Source organism: Manis pentadactyla, chromosome 5, assembly GCF_030020395.1.
Source record: "Manis pentadactyla isolate mManPen7 chromosome 5, mManPen7.hap1, whole genome shotgun sequence".
Lineage (NCBI taxonomy): Eukaryota > Metazoa > Chordata > Mammalia > Pholidota > Manidae > Manis > Manis pentadactyla.
The window spans coordinates 92,101,264-92,113,616 of record NC_080023.1 but is presented as its reverse complement, the minus strand read 5'-3'; the positions used below and the strand labels follow the sequence as shown (position 1 = coordinate 92,113,616).

General features: G+C 35.0%; 1 non-coding gene across 1 annotated transcript; it reads left to right on the top strand.

Annotated features, from left to right (window-relative positions):
• The first annotated feature begins 10,559 nt into the window (after window positions 1-10,559).
• On the top strand, window positions 10,560-10,667 carry LOC118930107 (U6 spliceosomal RNA). Its single transcript, XR_005031885.1, has one exon. It is a non-coding gene; the product is annotated as a U6 spliceosomal RNA (small nuclear RNA).
• The last annotated feature ends 1,686 nt before the right edge of the window (window positions 10,668-12,353 follow it).

Below are 12,353 nucleotides of genomic sequence, written 5' to 3'. Positions count from 1 at the left end.
AAAGATCTATTAAGCATCTTTCCATAGACCTATAGGAATGTGAACAAGAATGAGTGGTTTAACGCTGAGAATTTTTATTACTTGCAATTCAGGCATTGGCTCTGCTTCACTCATGAAGTCTATTTTAGAAAACAATTAGTACGATATTCTAAATTTGAAGCACAGAATAAATGTGTATCTTCACACATTTTAAATACTTCCCTCTTAACCTTAAATACTCAATAATTGCGAGGCTGATTGTCATTCTTTATATTAGGTGAACTCTATAAGGGCAAACTTTTGCTCGCCAGAGCAGTATGAAGGAATAGAATCATCAGTAATATCTGTACAAATTCCATTCCTTAGCCAATTTCACTACCTTTCATACTTTCAAAGGTAGTGAAAAGATACTTCTCTGAGAAGAACAAAAACGTCCACTAGGTGTTACTGTTGTACACTGAATGAGCCTAAATAAATACAAAGTCATAATTCCAACCACAAATTTATCATACTTGTTTAAGCAATTATCATTGGGAAGACAAGTATGAAAATAAAAGGTATATAACTTATTTCTATAGATTCTTGAAGATGCTGTCATTTGCAACTTTTGTTTTATGTATGGAGAGAAAATGTCTTAGGAAAAAAGCAAGAAAGTCAATACTAACATTTATTTTTTAGTTAAACAACCAAGAAGGACATATAAACAGAGAAATTTTAGGGAATGCAAAAAAAAAATCAGAGATTAACTTCACACATAGGCTTTTGACAATGTTATGTTGTTAGCAATATTGAAACATTTTTGATTAATATAACAATTATTAATCTGGAAACTGGGTAAAATTCCACAGCAATCAAGCTAAGTCTTGAAACAAAGAGAAAACCTTAATTTTGATTATGGTTCAAAATTCAAGCCCCATTCATTTTATTTCCAGACTTATAGAGAAGTGATAGTTGCCAAAATATCAACCATAAACTGTACAATTTATGAACCATGCTTTAATTTACCTTTAGGATTGAGATGTTAAAGTTCTGTGGTGGTGCTGGCTATGGCCATACTACCCAAGACTAGCTCAAGAAGGCTAGGAGGCAGAAGATCTTGCCTTTTCTTAGCACAGACCCTACAGTTGTCATAGAAAGGTAAAGTTGAAACCATGTGGAATATTTCTCTTTTAACATTAGTTTCCATTTTGTGCCACCTATGGGGAGGAGGAGTTATCCAAACTTCAGACTGGGCGCCTTTTCCCTCCAGAGCAGCAAAGCCCACAGTGAGAGTATTTCGGCTGCTTTGGTACTTTGCTCTTATGGAACAAATGTGCAAGGTCTGTGGCAGTGATTCATAGTTCAGGAAAGACACACCTTCCAGAAGCAAAGATGAAGAAAGAAGGATATTATATGTTTAGTCTTTGCTATTTTTACACTCTTGGTTTTCAGAAATTGTGACTTAAAATCATTTAGTTATGGTGACCCATTAATTCTTAATTCACCAAACAGAAGCTCCATTTGAGTCAAAGACTCCTTTTTTTCCAACTTAAAAGAAAAAGAGTCTGTATGTTCTCATACTTCCCCTATAGTATGTGCAAAGTCTTACCAATAGGCCTGGATCATCTTGAGTAAAAATTTAGTTTCACATGAATAGATAAATAATGGTTAGTATTTTCATTAAAGATGAATAAGCATAAAGGAAAAAATTGGTTTTTTTCTGGTCTTTTCAATAATATTCACTAAAAATTACTATTGTGCTTATGAAGTATTTTGAAGATTGAAGGTGACCTTATTTGCACCTTCTGGTTGTATCATATGGCAGGGACCTGTGCCATATAAATATACCATTTATATATTTAATCATGCATAATTTCTTTAACATCTGCCTGCCTCTCCCACTGGACTACGAATACCTCAAGGACTGTTTTGTATGAACAATGTCTATGCAGTGGGTGCTTAAACATTTCTGTAGAATGAACTAGTAAATGAGTAAATGTAAATATTGCTGAGTTAAACAAATATCAGCCAAGGCTAAATGCTAGTTCAAAAATAATTTGTGAACCATGAGTGAACCAGAATATTCCTAAATCTGTCTGCAGGGGAGGCATTTAAGATGCTAAGGAACTTACTGTCTTGGTTGTTTCCTAAAATTTCCAGATCCTCCATACCTCTTCCAGAATACAGTTTTCAGCACCTTATTTCTTCACTCTGCTATTTCACAATGATTAACCTAACACTTGGATAACAGAGAGCTGCATAATACTTTCTGGTTTAATCTCTGGCCTTCAGTCACACTAGATATGCCAAACCCATGAAAACAATGATTGGTTTAAGTAATGCCAAGTGAGTATTTATTACACACTTTCTTGTGCTTGGTTCTGTGCTATATTCTATACACACCACGATGTTTTATTCCTTTGTGCTTTTGCTAATGGAAATCTTTTTATCTGGAATGCTTGCCCTTCCTTCTTCATTTGTGTAACCATTACTCATTTGTTTAAGTCATCACAGGCATCATACACCCTACAAAGTCACTTTTCCTGAGCTATAAAGCTGGGGTCCCATAAGATACAATGAATATCTGTATTAAAAGAAGTTAGTCCATTTTATTTTAGTATAAATAAACATTATCTGTTTATGTATCCATATTCCCCAGACAATGAGCTCCTCAAAGTAAAGCAATCAGAAGTAATCTGAAGAGAACTAGCTCTAATTTCTATTATCATATATACCAATTACTTGTATCTGCACCCAAAGACTCTGTCTTACTTCCTAGTAAAATGACTGGACTGCCATTGATGCATCTAAGGCCAATTCATCTACTTTGGGCACTTCCTTTGCACTTGATTTATAGTTTGTCTAAATATAAAATTCTAGTTTGGAAACAATTTCTTTTAGAATTTTGAAGTCATTCCTCCACTGTCTTTGTTTCCAATGTTGCTGAGGAATCCAAACCATTCCTACCACTCTTTTTAAAAAAATTTCTGTATTACAGAAAATTTTATATCTCTCTGAGAGAGAATAATATAATGAATCCCCACATACCTATCACTGGGCTTCCACATTATCAACTCATAGCTGATCATGTTTCATCTACAGCCCATCCCACACTTCCTATCCAACTTCCAGTTATTTTGAATCAAAATTCAGACATCATACCATTGCATTTGTGGATATTCAGTATTTATCTCTACAAGATAAATATATTTCTGATCCTTTATATGTTATTTATTTTATTTCCTTTGAAAGTTTTTAGGAAATTCCTTTTCTTCCCAGAGCTCTGAAATTTTACAGCGATACGCCCATTGTGCCTGTTTCTGCAGGCCCTTCTGCCTGTGATCTCCTGTTCTCCAGTTCCAAGAAATGTTCTTAAATTGTTTCATTGATAATTTCTTTGCCTCATTGCTCAGATGCTAGACCTCCTGGAATGGTGCTCTAGCTTTCTTTTCTTTTTGTTTCTATTTTCTGAGAGATTTTTCTCAACTTGATCTTCCTATCTACCTATCAAAGGTTTTCGTTTCTGCTATTGTATTTTTAATGTCTTAGAGTTCTTTTCTAAGTTCTCTGAATGTTTCCTTTTAATGACATCTTGCTTTTGTTTCATGGGTATGATATAATCTCCCTCGCTTTTTGTGTAATGAGACAGTTTTGAAGTTTTTCTCTCCTCCACACTTGCCTTTTTTTCTGTTTGCTGATTTGGGTTCCATCTTCTGTGGCAGAGGCTTTTCTGTATTGGACTTGTAGGCTATTGATGCTCTGCTCAAGATCAAGAAACCACAAGACTGAAAAACTGAATTACCCACTGAGGCTGTGGGAAGGACTTTTCATCTTTGAGCTTCACTGAGTAGGAAACTGGGTGGACTATTTAGAGGGGAACTTCTGAGGTCAATATCTTCTGGTCTCACTCTTGGACAGGTCAGATTCTGTGGGAAAGAATTTTTCACTTTCTTTTCTGGAGGATCCATATCTGGCTGCCGGCCTGTTAGGGGTTGTGTTGGGGAAGATGGCCAGGGGTGTCTGCATTCAGCAATTTACTAGACATGTGGCTCATGGCATCCCTCTTTTTTTTCAAGGTTGAAGTAAGGGACCTGAGATCTTACTGTTTCTCAAACAGCTTTTACCCACAGCTTCTTATATAGGAACTCTGTTTCACACTTTCTTTCAGATTTTTATGGTGTTGCCAATTTCTGACCCTTTTGAGCTATGGTGCAAATTATGTACATTTTGAACTTTCTTTGCTGCTAGCTTGGGATTTGGATTTCTCAGGGATGCTAAAGCAGTTATCACACATCCATCTGATTTCCAACTTCCAAAATTTTGTCACTGTTATTTCCTCTATTTTCCCCACACTAGTAGGTTTAGATATTAAATCAAACTAATCTGTTATACTTCCGTGGGTTTAAGGATAGAGAAAAATTGAGTGTGTATTCACATCATCTTAACCTGGAAGAGTAGCTCCCTTCCCCTTTTTTTAAATTTATTTTTATTTTTTTAGTATCATTAATCTACAATTACATGAGCAACATTATGGTTACTAGACTCCTCCCATCATCAAGTGCCCACCACATACCCCATTACAGTCACTGACCATCAGTGTAGTAAAATGCTATAGAATCACTACTTGTCTTCTCTGTGTTGTACAGCCCTCCCCGTGCCCACCACCCCTTACATTATGTCTGCTAATCGTAATGTCCCCCTTTCCCCCTTATCCCTCCCTTCCTACCCACCCTTCCCAGTCCCTTTCCCTTTGGTAACTGTTAGTCCATTCTTGGGTTCTGTGAGTCTGCTGCTGTTTTGTTCCTTCAGTTTTTTTCCTTGTTCTTATACTCCACAGATGAGTGAAATCATTTCATACTTGTCTTTCTCTGCCTGCTTATTTCACTGAACATAATTCCCTGTAGTTCCATCCATGTTGTTGCAAATGGTAGGATTTGTTTTCTTCTTATGGCTGAATAATATTCCATTCTGTATATGTACCACCTCTTCTTTATCCATTCATCTACTGATGGACACTTAGGTTGCTTCTATTTCTTGGCTATTGTAAATAGTGCTGTGATAAACATAGGGTTGTATATGTCTTTTTCAAACTGGGCTCCTGTACTCTTAGGGTAAATTCCTTGGAGTGAAATTCCTGGGTCAAATGGTATTTCTTTTTTAAGTTTTTTGAAACCATACTGCTTTCCACAATGGTTGAACTATTTTACATTCCCACCTGCAGTGTAAGAGGGTTCCCCTTTCTCTACAACCTCGCCAACATTTGTTGTTGTTTGTCTTTTGGATGTTGGCCATCCTAACTGGTGTGAGGTGATATCTCTTTGTGGTTTTAATTTGCATTTCTCTGATGATTAGCGATGTGGAACATCTTTTCATGTACCTGTTGTCCATCTGAATTTTGTCTTTGGAGAAGTGTCTGTTCAGATCCTCTGTCCATTTTTTAATTGGATTATTTGCTTTTTGTTTGTTGAGGTGTGTGAGCTCGTTATATATTTTGGATGTCAACCCGTTATTGGATTTGTCATTTATGAATATATTCTCCCATACTGCAGGATGCCTTTTTGTTCTATTGATGGTGTCCTTTGCTGTACAGAAGCTTTTCAGCTTGATATAATCCCACTTGTTCATTTTTGCTTTTGTTTCCCTTACCCGGAGAGATATTTTCATGAAGAAGTTGCTCATGTTTATGTCCAAGAGATTTTGCCTATGTTTTTTTCTAAGAGTTTTATGGTTTCATGATTTACATCTAGGTCTTTGATCCATTTCGAATTTACTTTTATGTATGGGGTTAGACAATGATCCTCTCCCCTTATTTTTTAATCCTTAATATTTTACAGCCATAGTTTAATGTAAAGGCAAAGCCTGCTCATTGCAGTGAGCTTATTGGTAGAATTTCTGGCAGCCAGAACACACTCCAATGCCTCCCAGTATTTTGGAATTGCAGTGACCTAGGTCAGTTACAAGCAGAGTCTGGTCATACTAGATGAGATGCTTTTGGTCTCTTTCTTGAAGCCTCATCCATATATTTCTGGTAATAGACTACCAGGACTTTGGAGATGGATTGGCAGAATGCACAAATGTGACCACCTTCCTCCCAAGGGCACAGAATTCTACACAGGGGGAGCTGCTCTTTGAGCAGAAGCAGAATGGACTCCAGGAGTTTATGTCACAGTGTATGGCTCAGTCACCTCCAGGGGTGGTGCATTCACCTTGATGAGGCAGTTGGCCCAGCTGTGGTATACCCAGGATATGGCTGTATTCTTGCACCCCAGGACCTGCATGGAGTGCAACAGGCTCTTGAACAGCATGGCTACTGGGGTAGGTAAGAGCTCCTCAACATGCACCTCCCAGCTGAAAAGGAAGAGTTTCCTTTTGAAAATATCTTCTTCACTTCAATTCTGGAATACTCACTTCCTCATTTTTCTTTTTTCCTTACTTTGCCATCCAACCAATGACAAATGTTTTTTGGAGTGTTTTCTAAATACTAGGCACTGTTTAAGATAATGGCAAACAATATTGAACAAAACAGAACAGGTTCTGTCCTCATGGGGCATCTATTTCCATTTTCTTTTGGGGGGATAATCCTTTTTCTGACCTCTAAATTATGTGGGGCCCCAGACTTGGTCCTTAGACCTCTTTTGTTTTTCCTAAGTGATCTCATTCAGCTCCATAGCTTTGAAAACATCTATAAAATGGTAACTCCAAATTTACATTGCCAGCCCTGACCATTTCCCTGAATTCTAATCTTATATACCACTGTCCACTCAACCTTGTCTCTTGATGTCTGAAGTGGGCTGAACAGTGGCCCTCAAAAATATATCTATGTCTAATTCCTGGAACCTATTACTTTTACCTCATTTGAAAAAACAGTCTTTATAGATTTAGTTAATGTTGAGGAGATCATCCTGCATTATCTGGATGGAGCTTAGGTCCAATATTAAGTGTCTTTACAAGAGACACACAAGAAGATAGACACAGAGGAGGGAACAATGTGAAGATGGAGGCAGAGCCTGGAGTGATGTGACTACAAGTAAGGGAATGCCAACATCCACCATCAGTTGGAAAAGGCAAGGAATACATCTTTCCCTAGAGATTTCAGAAGGTGTGTGACTCTACTGAACCTTTGATTTTGTACTCTGCCTCTAAAACTGTGCGAGAATACATTTCTGTTGTATTAAGTCACCAAGTTTGTGCTAATTTACTATGGAGGCCTTAGGAAACTGATGTAACGTCTAATAAGCCAACAAATAAATATCCAAAATAGAATTTTTGGTTTTGTGTAGCTTCTTGATTTCAGCCCTATTTTCCTTCCTGGTTCCTCTTGAATTCTTCTCCATTCAATAAATTGGGTATTCCCTCATGATTTTGATTTTGAAGATGTTATTCCATTGATTTTTTAAAAATAATTTTTATTTAATTTCAAATTTATAGTCTTGCAAAAAATAAAAACACATGGAGAGAAAGACATCACAAAAAACTATAGACCAATGTTTGTTATGAATATAGATGCAAAAATCCTCCACAAAATAAAACCAAATTCAGAAATAAATATAAATGAATATACCATGCCAAAAAGGGATTTACCCAAGGAATGCAAGGTTGGTCCAATATAATGAAAATCAGAGTAATATATTGCATCAATACAATAAAAAATCTGCATAATCATCTGAATTTATATAGAAAAAGCATTTGACAAAAACCAATATCCTTTTATGATAAAAACACTCAACAAAACAGGAATAGACAGGAAATTCTTCAACCTAATAAAAGGCATCTATGAAAAACCCACACCTAAGATCATACTTAATGGTGAAAGACTGAATGCTCTCTCCCTAATATTAGGAACAGTGTAAGATTTCTTTTGCCATTTCTGTTCAACATTGTACTAGCAGTTCTAACTGGAGCAGTTAGACAAAGCAAAGAATTAGAAGGCATCCAGATTAGAAAGGAAGAAGTAAGACTTTATTTGTGGGTGACATGATCTTGTATATAGGAAATTCTAATGACTCTACTAAAAACTACTGTAGTTAATACAATTCAGGAGAATTCAAGAAGTTCTCAGTATATAAAATCCATTATATTTGTATATCCTAGCAATAAACATTGTAAAAATGATAGTATGAAAACAATTCTATTTATAATAGCATCAAAAAGTACTCCTAAGTACTGTTAGTGGTAATGTAATTAGTTTCAGCCATTGTGGAAAGCAATATGGAGTTTCATCAAAAAGCTAAAAATAGAAATACCATTTGACTCAGTAATTACACTCCTAGGAATTTACCTGAAGAAAACAAGATCCCTGATTCAAAAAGACATATGCACCCCTATGTTAATTGCAGCACTATTTACAGTAGCCAAGATACAGAAACAACCTAAGGGTCCATTAATAGATGAATGGAAAAAGAAGAGGTGGTACATATACACAATGGAATATTATTTAGTTGTAAAAAGAAAACAAATCTTACCATTTGCAACAACGTGGATGGAACTAGAGGGTGTTATGCTCAGTGAAATAAGTCAGGCGGAGAAAGACAAGCACCAAACGATTTCAACTCATTTGTGGAGTATAACAACAAAGCAAAACTGAAGGAACAAAACAGCAGCAGGCCGACTCACAGACTCTAAGAAGGCACTAGAGGTTACCAAAGGGAAGGGGTTGGGGAGGGTGGGAGGGGATGGAGGGAGAGGGGCTGAAGGGACATTATGATTAGCACACACAATGTAGCTATGTCACAGGGAAGGCAGTATAGCACAGAGAAGACAAGTAATGACTCTACAGCATCTTACTATGCTGATGGACAGTGACTGCAATGGGGTGGTGGGGACTTGGTAATATGGTTGAATGTTGAAACCACAATGTTGCTTATGTGAAACCTTCATAAAATTTTTAATTAATACCTTAATTAAAGCAAACAAACAAAAACAAACCCTCAAACAGAAAAAAAAAGAATAAAATACTTAGATATACATTTAACAAAAGAAGAGCAAGCCATGTACACTGAAAACTATAAAACATTGTAGAAAGAGAGTTTGAGTGGAAACACATCCCTCATTCACAGATTGGAAGGTGACATTATTTTTAAGCTCACATTATTCTCCAAATTGTTCTATAGATTTAAGGCAATTTTAACCAAAACCTTAGCTGTTTGTTTTTCCTTTTTTTGCAAAAAATTGATAGGCCAATTTAAAATTCATATGTAAATGCAAGGGAGTCTGAATAGCAAATCTTGAAAAGAAGAAGAAAGTTGGAGGACTCACATTTCCTGGTTTCAAAACTTACTGCAAAGCTACAGTAATTAAGATGTATAGTCCTGGCATAAGGATAAATATATACATAAACAAAATAGAATTGAGAATCCAGAAATAAACCCTTATGTTTATGGTCATTTGATTTTTGACAAGGGTATCAAGACCATTCAATGGGAAAAAAAAATTATTTTCAACAAATGGTGTTAGGACAACTGACTATCCACATGAAAAAGAGTTAAATTAGATCTTTATCTCTTACTATAAATAAAAATTAACTAAAAATGGAATACTTATATGTAAGAGCTAAACTGATAAAACTTTTAAAAGAAAACAGCATAAATTTTCATTACCTTGGGTTAGGCAATGCACAAACAGCAAAGAAAAAGTACATAAATTGGACTTCATTAAAATGTAAAACTTCTCTGTTTCAAAAGACTCCATCAAGAAAATGAAAAGACCATCCACTGAATGGGAGAAAATAAGTGCAAACATATATCTGATAAGGGACTTCCATCCAGAATATATAAAGAACAACTCAATAATAAAAAGATAAATAACAATATTAAATGGGCAGAAGATTTGAATAGACATTCTGCTAGGCAAAATAGTGGCCCCCTAAATATGCTCATATCTCAATTCCTAGAACCTGTGCATATATTAGAAAATCTTGAATTGTAAATTTTAAATGGGCAAGTTGTAGAGTACGTGAATTTGAACTCAGAAAGCTGTTTTTCTTTAGAAGAATAGTTCAAATAACTTCCATATATTCTTCACCCAATTTCACCAGTGTTTTATATTTTGCTCCATTTGCTTTGTCATACTTTCTTTCTCTCTATTTCTGAATGTACATATATATATATGTATATATATATGTATATGCATTTATTTTTTCTAATGCATTTGAAAATCATTTGATTTGATTGTTGGAATTCTACTCAGCAATAAAAAAAAGTGAACTTTTTGGACATATACAGCATATGTGAATTTCATAATAATTATGCAGAGTGAAAGAAGCCAGACAAAAAAATAGTATGTGTGGTATGTTTCCATTTACATGTAACTACAGAAATATAAACCAATCAATAGTGACAGAAAGCAGATCTCTTGTCTGGGAGATGGGATGGGAGGCTGAGAGGGGTAAGAAAGAGAGATTACAAAAGAGCTCAAGAAAACTTTTTAAGGGTGATGTGTATATTCACTATCTTGATTGTGGTAATTATTTCATGAAGGTATACATAAGTAAATATTTATCAGATCGCATACGTTAAATATGTACAGCTTATTGCATGCCAAGTGTACCTCAATAGAGTAATTAAAAACTTTTCATGTTGTACACTTTAAATAGAAGCAATTTGGTGGTCACTTCTGCAGCACATATACTAAAAATTGGAATGAAACAGAGAAAATTATCAAGGCCCCTGCTCAAGGATAGCATGCAAATTCATGAAGCATCCCATATTAAAAATAAATACATAAATAAATATAAGCAGTTTATTATGTCAATTATATCTCAGCAAATCTGTGAAAAGAATCAGAAGACAAATGAAAACTAAAAAAAGACTTTTCAATCATAAGCAAAGGTCTAATTTCCTTAATATAACATCTCCACTAAATCAGTAACAAAAAGACCAAAACACAACTGAAAAGTGAGTTAGCATATGAGCAGTTCATGAAAAAAATAAATATACCTGGCCCTTTACCTAAAGAAAGGTATTCAACATCACTCACAAACAGAAAAATTCAAATTAGAGTACCACTGACACTATTTTCCACTCTTAAGTGAGCAAATATCCAAAAATTTCATAGAACACTGTATTGTCATGAATGTGGGGAGACAGGTGCTCCTCATATAGATGGTAAGTGTATGGATTGGTGCCAACAGTTAAGAAGGATAATTTGATAATATGGATCTCATTGGTGTATCATTCTAATATAATAGCTCCACTTGTTGGGATTTTTTTCTACAGATACACTGTGTGAGTGCAAAATGACCTTTGTTCAGTGTTATTAAAGCTTTATTTGTAGTAGTTCAAGATCGACAACAATCTAAATGCTTATCTATAGGAAACTGGTGACATAATTCAACTATTAAATGGAGTACTGTACATTGGTAAAGATAAAGAAGAAAGCTCTTTATAAGTAGGAATGAAATAATCTTAAGTGATAAAAGCTAGGTCCAGAATAGTGTGTATAGTGTATACTACCATATGAGTTAAAAATAAGTCTACGAATGCATATTTGCTACCATAAACATAAAACCATGGAAGAGCACAAAAGAAATTGGTTAACAATCATTGTCTCTGTGGAGTGGTTTGAGGGAAGATTTGGGAATAAGTCTTTCCCCTACCTCTTTTTTTTTTTTTTTCTTTTTTTGTAACACTTTACTTTTGAATCAGTTGAATGTATTTCCCATGTTTTAAAAAAGCCCCTTGATTACTGATACTAGAACCCCCCCTGGGATTGCTGATGCTGTAGCTCATTAACGAATTTTTGTCTTGCATTTCTTCTCACTCCCTTCTTTCCCCCCCTAGGGTTTAAAAAGTAAGCTTATTTTTTAGTTCAACATTTCTGGGTGTTTTGCAGCAGAAAAATATTTTGTATTTTCAGGTTACAGAGTTCATAAAATTTCTAGATATTGAGGTCCTCATTATTTCTCAACATATTTCTGAAGGTGGAAGCTGGGTGAAAAAGGTCTAACATTTTTAACACTTTGGAGGCATATTGTCAAATTGCTCCTTGAAAGATTACACCTATTTACATTCTCACCTAGAAGGTAACAGAAGTACCCCTCTTTAACTCTGATGGGTGCTTGTGCTATCATTTTCTAAAAATTCCAATCTGCTCAGCTAGACTTGTGTCTCATTGTTTTAATTTGCACATTCTAAATTGTAATGAGTTTGAACACTTCCAAATTTATATTGTTCATTTGAGTTCTTTTTTTACTTTTAAAAAATTATGTAAGTAATACATTGCATTGAGTCAAGCCATATTGAAATATATAAATGTATGTTAATATATGGTGTAAGGCAAGGAATCTAACCATATTTTTCCAGAGTTAACAAATCTTTAAAGCAGCCATTTATTAAAAGTCCACTCATTCTGTATTGATTACTAAAGTGCTCCACACATTTTAAATCCTTCTATGTTCT